Source organism: Aethalodelphis obliquidens, unplaced genomic scaffold (assembly GCF_003676395.1).
Source record: "Aethalodelphis obliquidens isolate GAN/ISIS:26980383/991018 unplaced genomic scaffold, ASM367639v1 scaffold25, whole genome shotgun sequence".
NCBI lineage: Eukaryota > Metazoa > Chordata > Mammalia > Artiodactyla > Delphinidae > Aethalodelphis > Aethalodelphis obliquidens.
In genome coordinates, this window is record NW_020837969.1 from 20,901,980 (window position 1) to 20,926,030 (window position 24,051).

General features: G+C 44.8%; 1 long non-coding RNA gene across 1 annotated transcript in view; it reads left to right on the plus strand.

The window, feature by feature from the left end:
- Positions 1-822: 822 nt before the first annotated feature.
- Positions 823-24,051, plus strand: part of LOC113628806 (uncharacterized) — a 199,566-nt gene continuing 176,337 nt past the window's right edge. Inside the window, exons 1-2 of the long non-coding RNA XR_003436252.1 lie at positions 823-1,743; positions 3,219-3,313. This is a non-coding gene — a long non-coding RNA (uncharacterized LOC113628806). The remainder of the gene's footprint in view (positions 1,744-3,218; positions 3,314-24,051) is intronic.

A 24,051-nucleotide genomic window follows, 5' to 3' on the forward strand; every position in this document is an offset into this window, starting at 1 on the left:
GAAGAAAATAGAAAACTCTGTTTATTTTCCTGACTTAAAAGATAACATCGCTTTGCCCTTTCCTTTTGTTTAAGGTCAGATGGGGAGCGTTCTTTGAAAGTGGCTCCAGGAGAGTTTCTCAGAGATCCGTGTATTTAGCAATTTATGTTTTTCACTCAGAATGGACCACTTTCAGTAATAATGATATCATGATGATTACGATTATAAGAAACAATGTTTCACCTCATCCGTAAAAATGAAGTAATGATTCAGAGCCCAGCCTGATGTTTAAAGTATTTGGCAAGCTGTACAGGAAGGTTGTTATATCTAAGTAAATGTTGATTTTAAAATGCCATTTTTAGTGGATTTTATAAGCAATGAATGACAAATTAATCAGCATTTTTATCCCAAGGAACTCACGGCACTTCACAGATATGGTCTCATTAATGTTTGCAGAGTGGAAAAGCATCATTCATGAAACCACAGCCTCAGACCTTAGAGCAGCTGGAAGGGCCCTCAGGGAGCCTCACCAAGTCGTGAGTCTATGAAGCAGGAAGCCAAGACTCAGGGGTGCCGACCTTGGGCGTCTTGGATCCAGGAAGGAGGGGGAGGTGCGTGCGTCTGGAAGTGCGTCTGCATGGCACGCTCCCCCGACTTGGACGCCAGGAGTTGCGCAGGAGGCGGGGAGGGGGGCGGGGGAGGAGGGGGAGGGCGAGGGGATCCGCCCCTTCTCGCCCGGGTCGCCGGGGCGGAGCCAGCCCGCGGCACGCGTCCCGGGCGTCGAGGGGCGCGGCGAGCGCGCAGTCACGTAGCCACTAGGCAGTCAGTCCGCTCCGCGCCACCCTCGGACCGCGCGGACTCTTGAAGGTCAGCACTTTGAGTTATGGGTGTGATACAGGAAGGGAAAACTCCTCCTTTCCTTCCCTTAGGTGTATCTTCCTAGAAATTGACAGAAAAATGGGAATCTGGCACATTCGTGTATCTGATACACTTTTTGAAAGCAAAGAAGTGTCACCGAATGAGCAGGTGGCTCAGAGAGCACGAGTTTCTCCGGTTTTGCAGATAAGGAAGCGGGTTTGGTCCTAATGGAACCGGCCCAGTCCCCCCGCACTCCCTTGCTTACCCGCCTCGCTCCCGCCCCTCCCCCCCTCGTTCTTTGCCCTTGCCTCACTCACTCCAGCCGTTGCACTATTTTTATCTGGTGGCTTAGGACTTGAAACAATGCATTAAAAACGGCAGAGCTGGGAGAGCTAACCCCACTTTCGCCAGCAAGTGAGGGTGTGTCTTTAGCGAGTTGCTTCATCTCTTGGGAAGCGGGGAGTGCAACAGGGGCTAACCGCAGGTGCACCCCGAGGCAGCGGGACTTGTGTGTTATGTGCGTGGAAGGCAGGTCTGCTCCACCGCTGTCCTTTGCTGAGCCTTGATAAAGTGCGAGCTCTACTCAAAGCCCAAGCTCGGTTCCTACGCCCCACTGCTGTCAAAGCTGAGTCCAAAAACCTGCACGTTCTCACGCCCCCCTATCCCCCCCCCCAGACCTTGCCTGCCCTCAATCAAAGGGAGTGATTGATACTACTTGCACGTGGTGGTTAAGACCACAGTTTCCACTACCAACAGAGATGGTTTTCAAAGTCTGGTGGTGGAATTGAAGCCTTCAAAAGAGGGACTAATCAGAAGCCCGATATGTAAAGCAGTGGAGGCTGGAATGCATCGAGTGGCCTGGCTCCGCAGGGGACAGTTTGAAAATCTCTGGCCTGTAGGATAAAGGTAAGGCTCTTTAGTGTGCTTGTCTCCAAACCTTTTACAGTCTGGTCTCAATCACGCCCCGCCTCCACTCCCACCCCATGGTCCAGACATATCGGAATATGATGTCCCTTTCACTCTCCACCTCCCCTGCTCCTGTATTCTCTGCTCAGAAGTTACTTCCTCTGTCATTCTTTCCTCGGAGCCCTCCTAGTGCTTTGTGCCTGCCTTAAAGGTAGCAGCTGTCACACTTTGGTTGGAGGTCACGAGTCCTGAAAACAGGAACTGTGCCTTGTTTTTGCAGCATTTAACTGATATTTAAAGAACACTTGAGTGCTGGGTTCTGGGAATACAGTTCAAACTCCTGGAGCTGACACCCTAGAGAAGGGGAGATGCAATGAGCACCATCAAGTAAAAGGTGTGGCCTGTAGAGTGATCAGTAGGGGCGCAAGAGGGGGGAGGACGGAATAGAGAATGTGTGTCAGTGGGGATGGGAGGTTCCAACTCAGGCACGTGGAAGACGACAGGGGCGTCAGCCTGAAGGTGGCGAAGGAGAGAGCAGTGTGGACCTTTGTGGGGAAACTCTTCCAAGCACTGAGAGGCAAAAAGCAAAGACATTTAAGGTGGGAGCAGGGAAGAGGCCAGATGGCCAATGGGAAGCGAAGAAAAGAGAAAATGGGAGGAGACAAAGGGGTGAGATAGAGAGGTGAGGGGTTTTACCAGAGTCAGAGGGTTGGACCCAGTGTTTTGAAGCTCCCACAGTCCCAACAAAGGACACAGGGGCTGCCATGGTGACCCTTCCAGTGCCCAATTCTCGGGCCTTGTTATTTTCTTTCTTTAAAATTTTTTTTGGCTGCTCTGTGCACGTGGCAGGAGGGATCTTAGTTCCCAACCGGAGATCGAACCCTCATCCCCACATCCCTTGTAGTGGAAGCAGGGAGTCTTAACCACTGGACCGCCAGGGAAGTCCCTTTGTTAGATTTCTTTGTTTCCTTTGACACCATTAACCTTCCCCCTTTTTTGAAAGTCTAACTTTTGGAACTCTACTTTCTCCTTTTCTTTCCTACTTCACTGGTCACTCTTGGGCAGCTGTAATTTTCTGCCTCTGCTCACCCTTGGAGGGCTTTCCTCCAGCCAAGGCCTTACCCTCAGCCCACTGACCTTGTTAACACGCATCCTCGCAGTGTGACCTCATCCACATGGCCACCTAACACGTCAACAAGGTTGGTTCTGCTGGCAAGGAGGAAGGGGAGGACGGCAGAGTGTACCACGGCCAGGAATAATCTAGCCCTGCTTTCCTCTCCAGCTCCAGCTCCTGCGCTTTCCCCACATGTAACCTTCTCTCGGGTCACTCCAAATATCTCCCACTTTTAGACATCTTAAGCTCTGCTTGATACGTAGTATATTAAATTAACTATTGCCAAGAAGCAAATCCCCCAGAACTTTTTCACAGCTTACAAAACCAGTAATCACTTATATAACTCTCGGTTCTGGCTTAGGTTCCCTCGTGAGACCACAGTTAAATGTTGGCCAGGGCTGCAGTCACCACTGCTGCTGGAGGATTCCCTGCTGAGATGGCTTAGTCACCTGACTGGTAAGTTGCGCTGCCTGTTGGTGGGAGGCCTCAGTTCCTTTTCAGATGGGCCTCTTCACAGGGCTGCTTGAATGGCTTGGGCACTGACTTCCTCCAGAGCATGCAATCCAGTAGAGCAAGAGGGAAACTGCAGTGCTTTTTATAATCTAGCCTCAGAGTTCACACACTGTCATCTCCATCGTTCTCTATTGGGCGCTCAGAACAGCCCTGATCCATTGTGGGAGGGGGCTACATGAGGGCACAAATAACCAGGAGGTGAGGGTCATTGGGCGCCATCTTGGAGGGGGGCTATGCCATGTGGTTATCCACTTTCGAAGTCTGAATAACTCTGACTTGTCCCTCAAAACCCTGCTCACTGACACACAGCTAGTTCCATGGAGAAGCCTCCCCTGATTGGTGAACTTCCTCTTCTCCTTGCGTTAGCCCTTGGGCATCTCTCCCTTCCCTCATGTATCAAGCTGCACTGAAATTGGTGATTTACTTGTTTCTCTCTTCCCTAGTCTTTAAGTTCCTTGAGAGAGAAGAGAGTGTTTAATAGGACAACGTGATATCACAGTGTCTAGAACAGTGGTGCATGGCAGTCTCAGTACATTTTGTATAAGGAATAAATGAATGAGTAAATCACATTTCCTTTTCCAATCAAAAATATTTATATAGCACTTAATTTATATCGCACCCCACTTCAGGTCTCTGTTGATTGGTTTTCATATTTCAGCTTTCATATTGCATTTCCCACCCCAGTCTCACCCCTGACACAGCCATATTCTCCTTTGACCCAGCAATTCCATTCTAGGAATTTATTCTAGGGAAATAATTGCATGTGTGTCAAAGAGGTAGCTAAGCGCTGTCCGTTGCAGTTTGTTTATGATGTTTGGTTTTGTAGAAAACCTAAATTTCAAAAAACAGTGATTTGATTAAATAAGATATGCAGTAATAAAATCAACTATTATGTAACTGCTAAGGTAGTACGAAAAAATGTTCAATTGATATGAAAAGATGTTCAGTTGATATTTTTAAATGAAGTAAAACAAAATTATAAAATGTTTTAATTTTTAATTTGCGGTAAAATACATGTAACATAAAATTTATCATCTTAACCCTTTTTTTTAGTAAATTTATTTATTTATTTTTGGCTGCGTTGGGTCTTGTTGCTGTGCGCAGGCTTTCTCTAGTAGCAGCGAGCAGGGGCTACTTTTCGTTGTGGTGCTCGGCTTCTCTTGTTGTGGAGCACGGGCCCTATAGCGCACGGGCTTCAGTAGTTGTGGCATGTGGGCTCAGTAGTTGTAGCTCTCAGTGTACAGAGTGCAGGCTCAGTAGTTGTGGCGCATGAGCTTAGTTGCTCCGTGGCATGTGGGATCTTCCCAGACCAGGGCTCGAACCTGTATCCCCTGCATCGGCAGGAGGATTGTTAACCACTGCGCCACCAGGGAAGTCCCCATCTTAACCCTTTGTAAGTGCACAGTGCAGTAGGGTTGAGTGCGTTCACATTGTCGTGACACCAATCTCCAGAACGTTTTTCATCTTGCAAAACTAAAACGCTATACTATTTAGCAACATTTCTCCATCCCCCTCTTTCTTCCTCCTCTCAGCCCCTGGCAACAACCTTTCTACTTTCTGTCTTTATGAATTTGACTACTCCAGGTACCTCATATAAGTGGAATCATATAGTATTTGTATTTTTGTGACGGCTTATTTCACTGAGCATAATGTTCTCAGGGTTCACCCATGTTATAGCATGTGTCAGAATTTCATTCCTATTCAAGGCTAAATAATATTTCATTATATGTATATATCGCATTTTGTTCATCCATTTGTCTGCTGGTGGATACTCGGGTTGCCTCTACTGTTTGGCAATCATGAATAATGCTGCTGTGAGCATAGATGTACAAAGATCTCTTCAAGACCCTGGGTCATAATTCTGTTTTTACTTTTTTGAGGAACTGTCATGCTGTTTCCATAGAGGTTGCACCACTTTACTTTGCCATTAATAGAGCTCAGTATATCCAACTGCCTTGTGTTGTATATTTTGTCTGTCCTTCTAGATCCACTCTCTACTCTTGTTGACCCTCCTCTGTGCCCTTGGCACTTTGACCTTTGTGGGCCACATCAACAGACTCTCTCACTTCACCTGGGTTTGGCCAATAGAAGTTTCCAGCAGAAGGCTGAAAGGCAGGAGGAGAGTGAGGCCAATGAATTTAGTACCTAGCTCCTTCTTTGTGGTTCACCTCAGACTGCATCTCTCTATTGAGGGCCACGGCACCTACCAGAACGCCCTCTCCATCTAACCAGCACTGTCTCTCTCTGTCTCTCTCTCTCTACCAGTTACTTCCCCTTTCACTTGCTCTTTCAAGCCTATGCGTGGTTACTAGCTTCGAGATGTACCGCACAGTCTCTCTTTGCTTGTCCTAAACTCCGCTCACACCTTTGTAAATAGTCCTTCTATTAAACTCTCCTCGAATTATCCTGGTTTCCAGCCAGGATCCTGCTGCATCCGTATCTACTTGACATCTCCCCTTGGAATTCTCACAGTCATCACAAACATGACATACCCAAAGCGTAACCTTTGACTTTCCTTCAGTCCTCTGCTCCCCACTTTCTGCGATCTCTGGGAACATTAGCACCGCCAAGCCAGGTGCACAAGACAGACGCCTGGGAGTCCTACATGATTTCTCCCTCTCCTTCACCCCTACTTGCCTTCATCTTATCCATCACTAAGTCTGTAAATTGAGCTTCACACAGCTGGCTTCTTGCTCTTTAGATCTCAGCTTAAATGTTATCTTCTTTTAAAAAAGAACCTTTCTCTACCCAACAGTAAGGACCCGCATCCCTTTATTCTCTCTCCGGGTACCAGTTTGTTTGCTCCTTAGGAAGCAGTATCACTAAGGAAGTGATCATCTATTTTACTTGAGAGTTATGTCCCTTTGGTAGAGAAGGATGACTCTGAGCTATAAAGGGTAATGAACATAGCTCTTAACATCACCTAACTCGGAGGCTGGTTTTTCCTGGGCTTGATCCAACATGGCAGAATTAATCTTTGAAATTCCAGACCTGTGTCTGTGTTAACCCCTTTAAGGTATAGTACCCCTCAAAGCCTCATGGAAAACAAACCATTGGCTTTATCCATCTATTCTACACTGTAGAAATAAATTACATGACATCTGGGGTTTCATAAGAGCCCAGTTCTATTGGCAGTAAATCCAGGGGTTTCTCCTTGCCTGTACATTTGCTTCAGATAAACTCCACATATAAAAACAACTTTGAAAAGATGTAATCTACATGCATAAAATGCCAGATTTATGATTTAATTATTTGGCACAATCAGTGATCTGAAAGTTCAGAAAACAAAACAAACAAACAGAACCCTAAATGAAAGAAAACATTTCTGAACCAAATTGCCTTCCTGGTGTAGAAAGTCCTCATATGCATGGAGTCGGACAGGAAACAGAAATAGATCTGTGTGTTACCAGAACTGAACTCAAATATTTGCCTTTTTTCTCCTTGTGGAACATCACCTAAAAGAAATGCCCATTGTGTTTGATGTAGGGATTCAGAGCAGGACTTGCCGTGGTGTTTAGGGTCTCCTTTGTATTGGTTTCATCTGCTTGAACCTTGGGTTGAACCAAGCAAAGCATAGCATTGGATGCTACCTCTGATTAGGGGCTCAAGAAAATATTTAGAGAGATGGGGAAAGTATAAAATGAGAGGATGACTGGTCCATTCCACAAACACTTATTGAGTGTCACGGACAAGGGCAGCAGTCCCCAACCTTTTTGGCACCAGGGAGCGGTTTCGTGGAAGACAGTTTTTCCACAGAAGTGGGGGGATGGTCAGGCAGTAACACGAGAGATGGGGAGCGATGGGTGGCAGCAGATGCAGCTTCACTCACTCGCCCGCCACTCACGTCCTGCTGTGCGGCCCGGTTCCTAACAGGCCGCCGACTGGTACCAGTCTGTGGCCCAGGGGTTGGGGACTCCTGCTCTAGGGTATTCAAGGTAAATAGATGAGGTTCCTTCCATCCAGGAGATTATTATCTCCCTTGAAAAACATAAAGTACTACAGAAATACCAGTTTCCTATGATTCTGTTTTATTGCATCTACAGTGAAGGGAAACTAACAGCCATAGGCAGAGAACAAGTGTTATGGGTTGAATTGTGTCCCCACAAGTTCATATGTTGAAGTCCTAGCCTCAGTACCTCAGAATGTGACTATTTGGATGTGACCTGTATAGGACCTTTACAGAGGTAATATGATTGGTGTCCTTACAAAAAGGAAATTTGGAGACAGACACCCATAAAGGGAAGACCATGTGGACATGAAGACGGCCGTCTACAAGCCAAGGAGAGAGACCTGGAACAGATCCTTCCCTCACCGCCCTCAGAAGGAACCAACCCTGCTCACACCTTGGCTTCAGACTTCTAGCCTCTAAAACTCTGAGACAATACATTTCTGTTGTTGAAACCACCCAGTTTGTGGGAGTTTGTTGTGAACTACCAAGCAAGCTAATACAACAAACTCTGGTGAAAAGAATTCAATAGCAGATCGGGGCACCAAGATGAGGAAAAAGGTATGACTGTGTTTTGACTTTCCTTCCTCCTCGGTGGCCCTCTTCTGATAATCTGCCAAAGACACTGGATGTTATTTCCTTCCTGGACTGGTTAAAAAAACAACAAAGAACCAGGGGTAAAGGATGGAACTAGAGCCTTTCTGGAAGCTTCTCTGGGAACTCCCTTCAATTTAAGAGGCGTTTCCTTTACTCCTAGGTTCTAAATTCCTGAGCAGCCTGTTCACTCTTAGAGTTGGAGCCCTTGTCCCATGGAGATCTGGTGATTTGGACACCATAAGCAACTTGAGGCCTGCCCCTCTGTGTGATTAGGCTAGAGAAAACCAGAACAGCAGGAAGGTGGCTCTTTGCCTTGCAGAACTTTATATAGTATTTGTTCTGTTGTTGTGGACACTGGGGGTAACCATGTGGTGATGGTGTTATCATCTGTTTAAAAGTCATCAACTCATCCAAGGAGACCAGAGGCCATAGATTTTCCATATTCTCAAGACTTAAATGTTTGCTCTCGGACTACCAGGATTGGAGGAATGAGGTCTAAACCTTACGTTGTTCAGCTGAAGAAATAGTGGCTCGGGAACATGTTTTGTCTGGGGTTTCCTATCCAATCAAATCAATTTGTTGAGCATTTACTGGGTGTGATGCTTAATTTTATGTGTCAGTTTGGCTAGACTGTGGTGCCCAATTGTTTGGTTAAACATTCGTCTAGATGTTGCTATAAGAATATTTTTTTGATGTGATAACGTTTAAATTAGTAGATTTGAAGTAAAGCAGATTATCCTCCACAATGTGAGTTGGGCCTCATCTCATAAGTTGAAGGCCTTAAGAGGAAAGACTGAGTTTCCCTGATGAGGAAGGAATTCTGACTCTGGATCACAGCATCAGTTCCTACTGGAATTTCCAGCTTCCTGGCCTGCCCTACAGGTTTTGAACTTGCCAGCTCCCACAGTTGTGTGAGAAGATAATTCAAAATAAATCTCTTGATACATCTTACTGATCCTGTTTCTCTGGAGAACCCCGACTAGTACAGTATGGAATGGGCATGGTGAGGAATGGACAGGGGATTAATACCTGGCTTTTGGGTTCCTTGGCTCTGCCTTGGTGGCCACCTACTAGGATATAAACCAGAACAGTTGTTCTGCTCATAGCCATGTAATTCATAACATTGTTGGGGAATGAGTGCTTTTCCTCACACATTCAATTTTTGGAGTGATGAACCAAACCCAAAATTAAATCCGTCAAAGTACCTGTGAATGTGCTGTTCTTTCCATTGGGCCACACTGGTCCTCTTCTATAGGAAATATCCTCACCAAACCTAGGCAGGTAAGGCTGAAGCCGTCCATCTGTTGTCCCCCTGGTGTGAGTGTCACGTGTTTGTCAAGTCCACTTGATTCCTCCCACACACTCAAGCTCTGTATTCTGGGAGTGAAGCTGAGGAAAGTTTCCTCTTCCTTAACAGAAACTGCCAGAGTGCGCTTGCTTTAGGAAACGGTGAAAATGCAGCCGGAGTGTCCGCAGCGAGGCTGTGTGCAGGCTTCGTTCTTCGGCTGTGCGGAGCTGAAGAAAAATAACAACTGTGGAATCTCAGCTTCTTAAAACTGAACATTATCGATGCTTACTACCTTCCATGGAGGCCTTGGGTGGAAGGTTACAAAACAGGATAAATTTTCATCTAAAAATAAATGAGCAGATATTACACAATAGAAATTCTACCTGGGTTAGGATTTCAGCTTCTTTTATTTCACGTCTCCATGAGCTTAATTATACTGAAAAAATTAAGTGAAAAAGTTGAAGGAAGATATTTAGAGAGTTAAGATTTGGGCAAAAAATACAACTTTCATTTTATTTACTTAATGTTGATTTAAAAAATTTTTATTTATGTATAGTTGATTTACAATGTTGTATTAGTTTCAGGTGCACAGCAAAGTGGTTCAGTTTTTTATATATATATATATATATATATATATTCTTTTTCGGATTCTTTTCCATTATAGGTTATTACAAGATATTGAATATACTTCCCTGTGCTATACAGTAAATCCTTGTTGTTTATTTTATATATAGTAGTGTGTATATGTTAATCCCAAACTCCTAATTTATCCCTCCCCCCACTTTCCCCTTTGGTAACCATAAGTTTGTTTTCGAGATCTGTGAGTCTGCTTCTGTTTCGTAAATAAGTTCATTTGTATAATTTTTTTTAGATTCCACACATGTTATATAATATTTGTCTTTCTCTGTCTGACTTACTTCAGTTAGTATGATCATCTCTAGTTGCATCCATGTTGCTGCAAATGGCACTATTTCGTTCTTTTATGGCTGAGTAGTATTCCATTGTATGTATGTACCACATCTTCTATATCCATTCATCTGTCAGTGGACACTTAGATTGCTTCCATGTCTTGGCTATTGTGAATAGTGCTGCTGTGAACATTGGGGTGCATGTATCTTTTCTAATTAGAGTTTTTGTCTTTTCCGGATATATGCCCAGGAGTGGGATTGCTGGATCATATGGTAACTCTGTTTTTAGTTTTTAATACTGATTTTAAGCAGAAGCATGGTTTTGATCAGATCTTTGAGTGCAGTCTCTCCCAGGCCTACCACTGGTTACTGGTTCAGCCAGGGGCGATGGAGCCAGTGGTTTCTTAGGGTTCTCAAAGGCTGTAAGGAGACGCTCACAGCAAGGGGTTGAGCAGACTCAATGAGACAGAAAGCAGGCTCCATTTCAAGAAGCTAAGCGGTGAATCAGCTGTTTGCAGAAACCGAAGAGCTGGAGGTATGGATTAAAGATGGATATAAAGCTAAAAATCTGGGATGAAGAGGGATAAAGGGACCAGCTAGGATGCACTTTGCAGGGTGTGAATTTACTATAAAGGAGTTCTCAGAAGAATGGACAAAGAAAAAGTGGACAGCTCATCTCTAGCTTTGCTTATTTTCTCTGTGATTTCCGGCTGGCTTCCCTGACCCTTGGCCACCGCCCACCCCCTCATGGCTTTCACCTACCCCCATCCTAGGCAATAGGCAGCCAATGCTGATGACGTGTTACTTAGAGTGCGAGCTGGTGGTATCAGACTAGGTTAGGCAGCTGTGGGAACCTACTGGCTCCCCTGTGACGCTGACTTGCCTTAACGTTATTGAAATGTGCTGTTTCCCTGCCCTGTTCCCCAGGGCCCCAAGTGAAAGCTCACTGTGATTCATGGGATTTTGAAAAGTGAAAAATGTCCCTGCGATGGAGATGCAGGACCAGCTTGTTAATGTTTATACAAGGGTCTATTTTCGGAAGACAGACTGTAGCCAAGACACAGGTCAGAGTTCAGAAAGGAAGATGGGGCAGAAATGATGAAGCTGTGGTCCTTTGCCTTGCATGTATCTGATTCTTAAGATGCTGGTGATAAGGTCCTGGAGGGCTGCTAAATGTGGCGTAGAAATTTGGCTTTAAGCATTTTAGAGGCAACGCAAAAGGGGAGCATATGATAAGCGACGTGATCAGGGAAGGGGCAGTTACAGCAGAAGTACTGTTGTTCTTGGAACAGAGATTAGAGAAAGACCCGCCCTCCCACTGCCCTTATCACTGCCACCCACACCAGCTGCCTCTGGGAACTGCATGAAGAAGGCTGAGTAGTAGAGTGGAGCGTGTTTTCTGACATCCTTCTCGTAAAAGCCTCAGCAATCCTCAAGGCCTGGGGCTATAGCGATATAAAGGTCCCCACCCTCCAGAATTTTATGATTTCATTAGGAGAGGGAACCGTTGGTGATTGAATGGGTAGACAGGTTTGCATGGATGCCCTTGGATGAGCATTTCTAGAGCAGGGAGGCTTTTCACGTTGCCAGTCGCTTATACACCATCTGCCTAAAGTGTGGTGTCCTGCGGAGAGACCCGCGACCTCTCCAGCGTGTCCCTTCTGAAAAACAGGAAGTGGCTAAAGAGACGTGACCAGGGAAAGAGAAAAATATACCTTTGTTGCGGTTACAATAATTCACGGGAAAAGTGCGAAACTTGTGAAACAAAATTGTGGGTCTTGGAGGGAGGAACATGAAGTCAAAGGAGAGGGATCACAGGGGAAGGAGGCGTGAAAAGCTGAGCCCCAGAGGAGAGACCACTCCCAGGACTAAGCAGAAGAGCTTCAATGAGAGAAAACACGGGAAACTTCCGGAGAGCTGCACCCCCACCCCACCCCCCGCAGAGGACACGTTCCTTCAGCCTGAACCACGGCATGGTCTTGCTGGTAAAGGCAAGAGGAAAGCCAGGCAAGAATTAATTCTAGAGAGACCTTCTCAAGGGTGTGGCATGACTGCCTCCACGGCAAAGTGCTTCTCTTAGTGGAACGTCCAAGTCATTCTTTCGAGTTAGGTGTGATTTCTTTGTTTTTTAGTTTTATTTGTTTATTCTTGCCCTAATTTAGGTGTGTACTGTTTGGATGGAAACGTTAGTGTATCCTAGAAGTGGCTCTGTAATACTTGGGAGCAGAAGTGACAGCCAGCTTCTGGATGTCAGTGTAAGTTGGGTGTGGCAACCAGGGTATTGGAAGGTCGTAGCTATTACAGGTAATTCCGTTCCCTCCTTGTCCCCTCCCACCAGCCTCCAGGCAGACCAGGTGGCACCTAGTACAATACTTCAGCAGCCCCACATCGGCCCTCGGAGGGCAGAGTGGCTTCTTGTCCAAGTCCCAGCCACTCTTTTTAGCTCATTTCCCCCCAGTGCCTTGCGTTCCCCCTGGAGGACTGGTTGCTGCCATCCCTCCTGCCCCAGCAAGGGCCACGGTAGCCCTCTGAAACACGAAGAACCATGCCTTCTCCCCTCCTCCTCTTCCCAGCTTCCCATTAGTTATTCCAGCTCTACGCCAGCTAGTTTACTGGAAACGTCACCCATCCCCGTTTGTACCCATTAATTACCATTAGTCACACTGGGTGCACAAACGTGACACCTCTCATTCTGGGGCCATCTCATTCGGCCTCACCTGTCTCTCTCAGTCAGCATCAGTCCGTGGTTATCGCAGGACTTGGAAACTATCTTGTATGTAATTTATCTGCAAGTTTATTGTCTCTTCTTCTCCCTCGAAAATATAAGGATAATGAGGGCAAGGACTTTGCTTGTCTTCTTGATGACTGTGTTTTCAGTTCTGAGAACAGTGTTTGGCACGTTAATAGGTATGCAGTCGTTTTTGTTGCTGTTGTTGAAGAAGAGAGAGGATATAGTCAGTTGTAAACCAGAGAACTTGGGGAAATAGGACATCCCACTGAGTGCTGCCAGGGGGGAACTCAGAGCAGCCAGAGCTCACTGAAGTTGGGAGCTCTGGAGAGCCGAGGAAGGAGGAACATCAAGGTGTGGGAAGGAGGCTAGCGCAGAGGTTCTTAAGGTGTGGTCTGTGGAGCCCCGGGGGCAGGGGTTTCTGAGAGCCTTTCAGAGAGTCTGTAACGTCAAAACTATTTTCATAACCTTATTAAGATGTTGACTTTTCCACTGTGGTGACATTTCCACTGATGGCACAGAAGCAAAAGAGGGTAGGACGTGAACCAAAGCAGAGGCACCAAACTGTCACAGCAAAACAGATTCCAGTTTCATTGAAGAATGTCCTCAATAAATCAGTGAGAGCTATTCATTTTATGAAATCTCGACCTCGTGTCTATTTCATATTCTGTGTGAAATGGGAAATACACATAGAACATTTCTGCTGAATAGTGAAATATGTTGGTTTCCTTGGGGAAGAACACTTGGCAATTGAATCATGAGCTAATTGGCTCTTTTTTTGTCGTGGAACATCACTTTTACTTTAGAGAAGGAAAGACAAACTATAGTTATTTAGACTTGGGCATTTCATACATATTCTGCCCAAAATGAGTAAAGTGAGCTTGTCAAGTGAAACAATGACAGTTGCCAGCAATAAAATTTTAACTTTCAAGAGAAAATTAGAATTATAGAAAACTTGTGTCCATCACAGGAAGCTTGAGAGCTTCCTTATAGAGACTTTTCTGTTGAGATTGGTGGTGATATATGAATAGTGGGATTTTTTTGATGTTGTATGATAAAATAGGTCAACATTTGGAATGATCGATATAGTTCAGTGAGTCATCATTTCCCAAATGTTACAGAATCATGCATGAGAAAATGAACTGTACAAAGAGCAAAATAGATGAATGGATTTCATATAAGAGTTTTAAAAGTTCATTGACAAGTTTGCAGATTCCACACTGAAAATTAACTTTAAAGAAATGAGCAATTTAGTTGCAGTATCAAAGGATATGTACAATTATCTTTTTAAAAAAAAAACCTATTAAACTCCTCTCACACACGGGGGCTGATTTTTCTTCATAAACCTCAACTAGAACAAGACATTACAACAGACTGAATGTAGAAGCAGAGCAGATATGAGAATCCAGCTGTTTTCTATAAGCCAGACATTAAAGAGATTTGCAAATGACATCACCCTTCTCACTAAACTTTTTGTTTGGAAAAACCGTCATAATTTTTGTTAGCATGTAATGCATTATTATTTTTTTGATAAATAAATATTTTAAAAATTTCTCAGTATTAATGTCTAATATGGTAAATACTGATAACCTACATTTTTAAAAAAGCTCCTCAGAATCCCCTTTTGTGAGTGTAAGTGTTAAAAAAAAAAAAAAGTTTAGGGATTCTGAGGCCAAAATGTTTGGAGAACCCCTGGCCTAGATTAGGGTTAACAGAACTCAGCAGTGGCTCCAAAGAGTGAACCGTTTTCTTCTCACATTTCTCTTTAATTGAGGCCAAGTCCACACCAATGAAGTGAATTAGAAAAAAGTACTGAAGGAAGGAGGTGAATATCTACGGATGCTCCTTTGTGCTGTAGGAAGTCGGCTCTCACTTCTTCCTCAGACCTAGCCTGTGAGGTCATAGGTATTCAGTCCCATTTTGGTAGAAGAAAGGCTCAGAGTAGTTAGGTACCTTGCCCAAGATCACACAGCCCTGAAGTGGGTGGCAGAACCACAGGTCTGCCCAACACTTCCTGTCAAACCCCAGTCCATCTGAAAATTATCAGAAATGTTTAGGTCCAAAATACTTTCACTTGAAATGTAAGTGTGATTTACTTGAAATGTAAATGTAAGTGTCCAAAATACTTGAAATGTAAGTGTGATTTACTTGAAATGTAAATGTAAGTGTCCAAAATACTTTCACTTGAAATGTAAGTGTGATTGAGGTAAATACAGTTTTGATGTATTTGAATGACCCCAGTGCCTGCCTTGCTGGGCCATCACCCTGGGCTGGCGGAGACAATGGCATCACAGAATAGTTACCAGATTTCCTGCAAAACTATAAACCAGCTGGGCCTCTCTTTAAATTTCTTGGACTGATTCTTCTTCGTAAGAAAAAGGGGTGTGTGTGTGTGTGTGTGTGTGTGTGTGTGTGTGTGTGTGTGTGTGGTTTTTCTTTCCCTTCTGTTTTTGCTCTGGCATTCTTTTGTGAGCATGTAACTGATTACTAAATAGGGTCAGAACAGCTTGAGTTGGGCTTCCTGTGTGAATGTGCACAGCACGGATTTCCAGCCTTTCGTGTGATATGTTATCTGTGGCAGCTGTGCCCGCCGTTGAAGTTTCGGATGGCTTCCATCAATTTCCTGTATTGTTGGAATGGTGGATGTGTGTGCACACCGCCCGTGGAGACAGAAGGGAGGGTGTTTCTACGTGGTTTTCCTTGGATTTTGTGAAAGGTTTTCAGTTAGATGTGCAGAGGGCCACGTGTTTCTGTGGAAAGAGCTCTGGGTTAGCGCAAATGTGGGTCCAGTGGTTGTCTGCTACGAATTATCTACGTAGTTCGGGGCAAATTATTTAGTTCTCCGGCCCAATTCTGCTTCCTTATAAGGCTCCTTCCAGCTCTGAAATGTTGCAACTCGGAGTTCTTATAAAAGCCTCACTTTCCAAGTCACCACACTTTGCTGCTCCGAAACATTCATTTTTCTTCTTTCTGATTTTATTTTCTATGTGCTGTTTGTCCTCTTCCATGTCCCTTTATTATCCCAACATTAAGTGCTCTTGTATTTAACTTCTTTCAAAATGGTTCTCTTTCACTAGCTCTTATCATTCAGTTCCCATTGCCTCTAAAATAACATTACAGATGGTCACCGTTTTCTTAGAAAGAAGGTCCAGAGTGCGTTCACTTCCTGTTCAGTTGGGGGCGGATCTACAGTTTGGAGATTGGTTTCTGTCAGGATCCTCCCTTTGCCCACAATGGAGTCCAGAGAGGCTGGGCTGGCAGCCACTTCTCCAGCTGTGCTCTATTTTTATTAAATTTAATTAGATTGAAGTATGCAGGATAATGGCAAACTTAACTCATCTGCTGTCCTGGCCCAGTATGAACATTTAAAATAGAACCCGGACGTTAAACTTCTCTTGTTTTCTCCTCAAGCTTGGGCTGTCCCTCCCTCTGCCGGCTTCCCCAGATCCGCCGCGAGTGGGTGCAGCGCCATCTAGTGATGGCATGGGCTGATGTTTTGCTGCCTAATTCCTGCAATGCCTGCCTAAGAGAACCTGTGCACTGTGAAATACAGGCAAACAGGGACCTAAGTAACATACTGGGAACTGCAGCAGGTCACTTAGTATTGATATACAGAAAGTTCTAGTGTGTTATTAACCATTCAAATGTCTGTAAATTACAGAATCCCTGGGACCGTGTGAAGTGAAGATTTATGGGCGTCTTCGCCTCAGATGAGTCCTGAATGTTGTTTTGAACTTTTCAGTGAGGTTTTGTGTTCTTAGTGTGAGATCCAAGTGTTGGGGGGGGGTGGGCTGGTGGTAATTTACACGTATGTGAAAAACATGGTCAAGTTGCTTGATTTTTCTCAGCCTCAGTTTCTCTCCTTATCATCTGTAAAAGATCATTTCTAAAATCCTTCCAACCTTTTAAAAAATTTCAACCAACTGCAAGCACTACAATTCTGTGACTTACTCTAGTGATTGTACACACGTCAGATCCATGGTTCCTTCCATCCTCCAAGAGGAAGTATAGAAAGAATATCAGTAGTTGTCAGTGATTGGGTACTGCTACATCTCCGGTATTGTTTTACACACATTTGCCTTTTTATTTGGTCTTTAAAAAATTCTTGCTGACAGAACTCTGTGAGGTGAATATTATTATGCTCATTTTACAGACAAGGAATCTAAGGCTACCACAGCCTGCTCTCCATGTTCACAGGCTGATAAAGAAGATAAAAGAGAAGCAAGTGAGAAATATGCTGTTGTCATTATAATTCATCGTAACACCATTGGCAGGGTTCCAGCAGTACCAAGTGTATTCAAGCCTCATTGGAGGAGCTAGTTCTCTATCTTTCACATACTCATAAAGCCTCTGTAGTAAGGTGATTGTTAGAGAAATAGTAAAAAAAACAAACAAACAAAAAAAAACTTTTCCAAGGATTCAGGGGGAAACTCACATTTTTAAGTGCTAATGTGATGCTCAGACCTGTTCGCTGTGAGCTGAGCAGTGAGAAGAGATAGAGGGTCAGGGCCTCAGGAGTAACTGCTGTGTCCCAGCTGATGATACAAGGATGGCAGGTGGCAGAGGTCTGCCAGCACCACTGGAGGAACAGCTCTGGGGGGCTCCGGGCATATGGCACCGTGACAACATCCTATGTGTTTTTGTTGATTGGTTTGCTTGGGTCTTCTTTTTGAAAGCTGAGCAGCCTTTCCCAAAGTGTGCTTTCTAGGGTGTTAATACATTTTATGAGGCACACAAAGCTTCCAGGTCAAACGATATGAGAACTGCTGGGCTGAATAAAGTTAATGGGTTTCTTGGCTCTAAGTGTAGGACTGCTTGAAACATTTTGTATGTCTCTGTGTGCTTTTTAAAAAATTTATAAATTAACTGTATTTTAATATACAAATCAAATAACCCCCAACAGTTGGGGATAAGACAGAAAGTGTAGCTCTCCTCCCTGTGCTGGGAACCCCGTTACCTAACCACTGTTGGTTTGTGTGTGTAACTTTCCCAGAACATCCTTGTAGCACCACCTTGCTTTGTGGGGTGGCACATTAATTCTGATGAAAGATGCAAATGTTCTCTTGCTGTCACCTGGCAACCTAGTCTACACTCCCACAGTGCAATGAGGCCAGTAGCTGCTGCCCCCTGGAGGTGGGCTTCCACCCTCCAGGTTTCATGCTCCTCCCAGCATCCTGTCCCTGTCGTCGTTGGCATTTGTTATCAATGGTTTTGAGTAATGATCAGTCCTACACTGACCTGATGTCCAGACGGACCGTCCTATATTAAACAATAGAAATTAGTCATGAGTTAGCTTATTTTAGGGCCTAAATTGTATGCCCAAGAGATCTGTTAAGGATTCTTAGGCCACTAAACAGTTTTTGGGAAACCCTAGATCCTGATTCATGGAATCTTATCATTCTAGTAATAACATCTTTCCTATATCCTGGGCCCTTTACATATATTAATTTGACTAACCCCCCACCAGCAACCCTATAAAGGTAGGTGCACGTAACATCTGTGATTTATAGAAGAGAAATTGGACCAAAGATTGGTTAGGTAACTAATTTCACCTCTAGACCACAACTTCCAGAATCTCTCAGCACCTCCTACTGTTTCTCCTAGTTGGACTCTTATAACCTCCAAGACTTCTGCTTCTCAGAACCTCAGCTGATCATGACACAGCCTTCTTGAGCATTTACTGACCCGTGATGCCTCCCTCCTTCTCCCAGCTTTCACCTCCCACTCCCACCCTCAGCTCACTGCCCCGAGTGTGACACATTTTGAATAGCTTCTTTGTCAAACTCTATATGAAGTTTCTGTATTGACATAAAGTGAAAGAAACAAAAAGCAGACTTTTAAGTACAGTTTTTTAAAATTTATTTAATTAATTTATTTTTGGCTGTGTTGGGTCTTCGTTGCTACGTGCGGGCCTTTTCTCTAGATGCGGCAAGTGGGGGCTGCTCTTCGTCGTGGTGCGCAGTCTTCTCATTGAGGTGGCTTCTCTTGTTGCGGAGCACGGGCTGTTGGCACGCGGGCTTCAGTAGTTGTGGCTCATGAGCTTAGTTGCTCCACAGCATGTGGGATCTTCCTGGACCGGGGCTCGAACCCATGGCCCCTGCATTGGCAGGTGGATTCTTAACGACTGTGCTACCAGGGAAGCCCCCTATGTACACTCTTGACTTCAATTACTGGAAAAGTGCATAGAAAAGGAGGCTGGAAGGAAATACGGTGATGAGGTTGTGTTAGAGTTGCAGGGTAATGGATGATTTTTTTCTTTATTAGTTTTCTGAAATGTGGTTATATGAGATATAAAATGGGAGAGATTTATGTTTTATGAATTTATAGATTTCTTTCCAAAAACTGAAAGACATCGATCAACTCACATGGTTACCATACAATATCATGAAATATGAAGTAATCTTTACAATAGTTATTTTTAAATTAAATTTAATAATTGCTGTTTGCCTTACACATGTAATTTTGAATTCCTATAAAATGTCATCGAAGAAGCTATTGTTTGCTCTTTTTGGAGCTGAGGAGACAAACCAAGGAAGAGAGAAAGCCAGTGATTTTTTTCCAAGACCACAATTGCCAGGTTCACGTGACTTTAAAGTACCCTCTTTGCAGATAAACATGTGTCTGCAACACCTGTGTCTCTGGGCTGTTTTCACACAACTCCTCTTGGTCAGTCATCACCGTTCAATAATCATTCATCTGGTAGAAACAGTTATTATATAAGCCCCCATTTTCATGGTACCCATAAGTTTTGTTGCTGTATGAAGATCATATGAAGAGTGGCAGAAACATTACAAGACTCTATGGCCTCTGACATTGCTCCTGGGTCCAGCTTCTAACATTAATTCACTAGCCTGCATGCTGGCCTGTCTCCAGGATGGCCCCTAGTGAGCCTTGCCTCCTGGATTCATAAGTGTAGTCCGCTTGTGTAGTCCATTTCCATATCATATCAGGGTTGTTCTGTGTGACCAAAAGAACCCAGCAGAAGTGATGATTTGTCAACTCAGAGACTAGGTCATAAAAGACATCCTGGCTTCCATCTTGCTTGCTTGCTCTTGGATCACTTACTCTGGGGAAAGCTAACTCTCATGTCATGAGGACATTTAAGTGGTCTGTGGAAAGGTCCACATGGTGAGAAACTGAGGCCTCCGGCCAACAGCCATGTCGATGACTGATCTTAAAAGCAAGTCCTCCAGCCTCATCAAGCCTCCAGATGACACAGCCCCAGCTGATACCTTGACTGAAGCCTCCTGAGAGACACTGAGTCAGACCTACCAGCAAAACTATCTCTGAATTCCTGAGCCACAGAAACGGAGATGATAAATGTTGCTTTAAACCAATAAGCTTTGGGGTACCTTGTCTCAGAGTGACAGATAACTAATAGATGCTTCAGACAATATCTTTAGTTCATAACTAAAGTCTGAACTCTACTTGAAGATCCGTACTTAAAGACTTCACCTAAGGAGACTCACCTGTCCTGAGACCTGGTTTAAATGATGACATCCTGGGGACTTCCCTGGCGGTCCAGTGGCTGGGACTTCGCCTTCCAGTGCAGGGGGTGCAGGTTCGATTCCTGGTTGGGGAGCTAGGATCCCACATGCCTCAGGGCCAAAAAATCAAAACAGAAAACAGAAGCAATATTGTAACAAATTCAATAAAGACTTTAAAAATGGTCCACATCCAAAAAAAAATCTTAAAAAAAGTAAACAATTGTTGAGTTAAGTAGTGAAGTATATATTTTAATAAATAAATGGTGACATCCTGGACTTTAAGCTGATGCTATACAGGGTTGAGACTTTTGGGAGGTGTTGGGAGGGATGAGAGTATTTTGCATGTGGGAGGAATGTGACGGTTTAAACTATGTACACAAAGCAACTAAGTCCGTGCACCACAACTACTGAGCCTGCGCTCTGGGGCCACGAGTCACAACTACTGAAGCCCGCACGCCTAGCTAGAGCCCGTGCTCTGCAACAAGAGAAGCCACCGCAGTGAGAAGCCCGCACTCTGCAAAGAAGAGTAGGCTCCACTCGCCGCAACTAGAGAAAGCCCGCGCTCAGCAATGAAGACCCAACACAGCCAAAAATAAATAAATAAACAAATAAATAAATAATGTCCACAAATTATTTAACATTCAAAAGGAGGAGCCTCATTACCATGTACTTCAGTGTGGGCTGGACTTACTGACTCACTTCTCTTTTTTTAATTGGAGTTTAGTTGATTTAAAATGTTGTGTTAGTTTCAGGGGCACAGCAGAGTGAATCATTTATAGGTATACACATATCCACTCTTTTAGATTCTTTTCCCATATAGGCCGTTACAGGGTACTGAGTGGAGTTCCGTGTGCTCTACCATAGGTCCTTATTAGTTGTCTGTTTTATATATAGTAGTGTGTATGTGACTGACTCAAGAGGAGGTGACAGTGTGAGGCTTCAGAGACCAGCTCATAAAGTCACGGGCTCTTCCTGCTTGCTCTTCCTCTTGGATGGCCTACTCTGGGGAAAACTGTGAGGGCTCTTGTAGAGGTCCACGTGACACTGAGATGTTCTACCAACAGCCCTTCGAGTGAAGCTCATGGGAAGTGGCTTCCCAGCCCCAGTTAAGCCTTTGGATGACTGCAGACCCTGCCGGTATCTTGACCACAACCTTGTAAGAGACCCAGAACCACTAGCTCAGAACCACTCAGCTGTGTCACTCAGCTGAGTGAAAAAATAAATGTTTGTTGTCTTAAGTTACTGAATTTGGGGGTAATTTGTTATGTAGCAATAGATAATTAATTCATCAGTGCTGAAAAATTACCTGATAATATTTTCATATTTGGATTAGAAAGTTCTGGATAAATCCAAGTACGTTTTTTCCTACTAAGGTCATGACTTTGTAATTATTCTTGCTCCTATCCTTTCAACATAAGCTCAAAAGATTCTTTTGTCTCTATTATTTAATTTTAACCTATGTTTTCTCTGTCTTGATAGCTCTTAAAGAACTACAGACAGAGAGGGAAAGAGAGAGAGAGAGGTCACATAACATTGAAGGAATAGAAGCATTCTTACACAGAGGTACCCAAGCTGATATATGTGTACCACAGTTACTGTATATACATACATAGAGTAACTGTGTGTGTATGTGCGTAGATATGTATAGTAAATGTGTATATATATATATATATATATACAGTAAATGTATATATATGTATATTTCTATATATCTGTATACACACACATGCAGTTGAGTGATCAAGTACATATTATACGTGTATTCAGTACTCAGTACATATAACTCACAACTCCATACAGATAATAAATCTCTTAGAATATACAGAAGAGCCTTTCGTTTCAGGTTCAGGTTGTATATTCCATCCTAAAATTCCACTGAGCTGTCTGGATTTGAAACTGGCTCCTCTGCCGTATTCAGTTCAGTCGTCCTGAGCTCCTCCGGGGAGGAGGGGTGAGCAGGAGTCCTGCTAAGCTCAGCCCAGGAGCTGCCTGATGGGAAACTTCCCCTCCTTGGCCCCGTCTCTCTTCTCAGCTGCCTCTTGGCCCATCCTTCCTTTCACTCTGCTTTCCTCTCTCTTCTTGTTGCCAGCTCAGCTTTTCAGTCATCTGGTTGTGTTGTTTTGATGTTCTGTGTGTGAGTCTGTGGGGTGTGTGTGTGTGTGTGTGTGTGTGTGTGAGAGAGAGAGAGAGAGAGAGAGAGAGAGAGAGAGAGAGAGAACCCAGGAAGGGGCAGTGCCGGGGGAATGGGGTCATATCCACCATACAGATAAACAGCTGCCGTGCTCTGTGGTTGGTGCGTTGCCTGTCAACTGTCTGAAAGGCCACTGGACAAGCCTGCTGCTTCAGCAGAGCTAAGTCTATTAGATCTGCCACGACGAGGGAGAACATAACCTTGAGATCTACCACGATGAGGGAGAACATAACCTTGATCGTCTTGGTAGTGTCTTGAAAACGGAGATGAGGGCAGGGTATTTGTACGGTTCCAGGGCCTGGGCTGGGTGAGTTTCAGGTGCGTCTTGCATGGTGGGGTCGGGATTGGGCCGAGTTCCGCCTTCCTAGCTTCCTCTGGATCGGCGGGCACCGTGAAGTGAGGACCTGGGGCCACTCTTGATGCACAGGCTATGAGTCTTGGTAAGTCAGCTGTCTAGCTGGTTCATTGTTTTCTTCTAGGAGCTTGTATTTCCCGAAGCAAACAGCTAGGTAATTTTGTTTGGTCCTAACATTACTTAACACGGGCACAGGGAAGTACGTTGGTTTGGGTGCTTGGGTGCTACGGACGTGGTATCGTGAAGTGGGGAGGGTTAGTTCCTTGGGGGAGAGGGCTGGGAAGGAAGAGGATGAGGGTGGAGAGACTTCACAGAAGAGTTACTCGAGTGAGAGATGGAAGCATGATGTGAACTCTGCAGAGATGCGAGCTGGGAAAGGATCCAGAGTGTCTCTCAGACTTTAATGTTCCTACAGATCAGCTGGGGATGTTGCTAAAATGCAGATTCCTTATGCTGCGGCTCTGGGTTCCCGGGTGAGGTGGATGCTGCTGGTCTGGGGACCGCACTTTGAGTCATGAGGTCCTAGACCCACAGAGGGATGTGCAAAACCGCCTGGGCATGAAGTGGTCAGGTGTATTTGGGGAGCATCCCCGGGCTGTTCGTGCAGATGACGGTGAACTAGGAGGCGGGAGAGAGGCCCTGGCTTAGGACGGCTTGTGGCCGGAAGAGGAGCTGGGACTTCAGGAGCCAGGTTCCCAACTGCGACTGCACATCCGAGTTGAGTTAGAAACAGAGGGTCTGAATTAGTGGGTTTGGAGTGGATTCTGTTCACTGGCATGTGCGTTTTTCACCTGCAGCCAGGCTGAGAACCACTTCTGTAAGCAAAGGATAGCCCGGGAAAGGTTTTTAAAGCAGGTGTGCATCTTGGGCGACTCTGACGGCTGCGTGGAGCTGCAGTGGATGAAGCAGTAGAGGAGGAGGCCTGAGTTCCCCGGAGAGGGGAGCTTTGGGAGTTTCGTTTAGCCGTTGAATGAATGTGGATTAGAAAGCTGGGCGCGAGCGAATGAGGTCGCTGGTTGGAGAGGAGAGAGCCGAGTTCTGGAAATTGACTGCTCTGGGCTTGAGACGTTTCCCAGGGATGTATGGTCTGTAGGACACTTGGAGTCCCTGGGCTCCTGGGAATAGCATGGGACCACCAATGCCTGCTGGGGGCACAGAGGAACCAGAGTGGGCACAGAGTG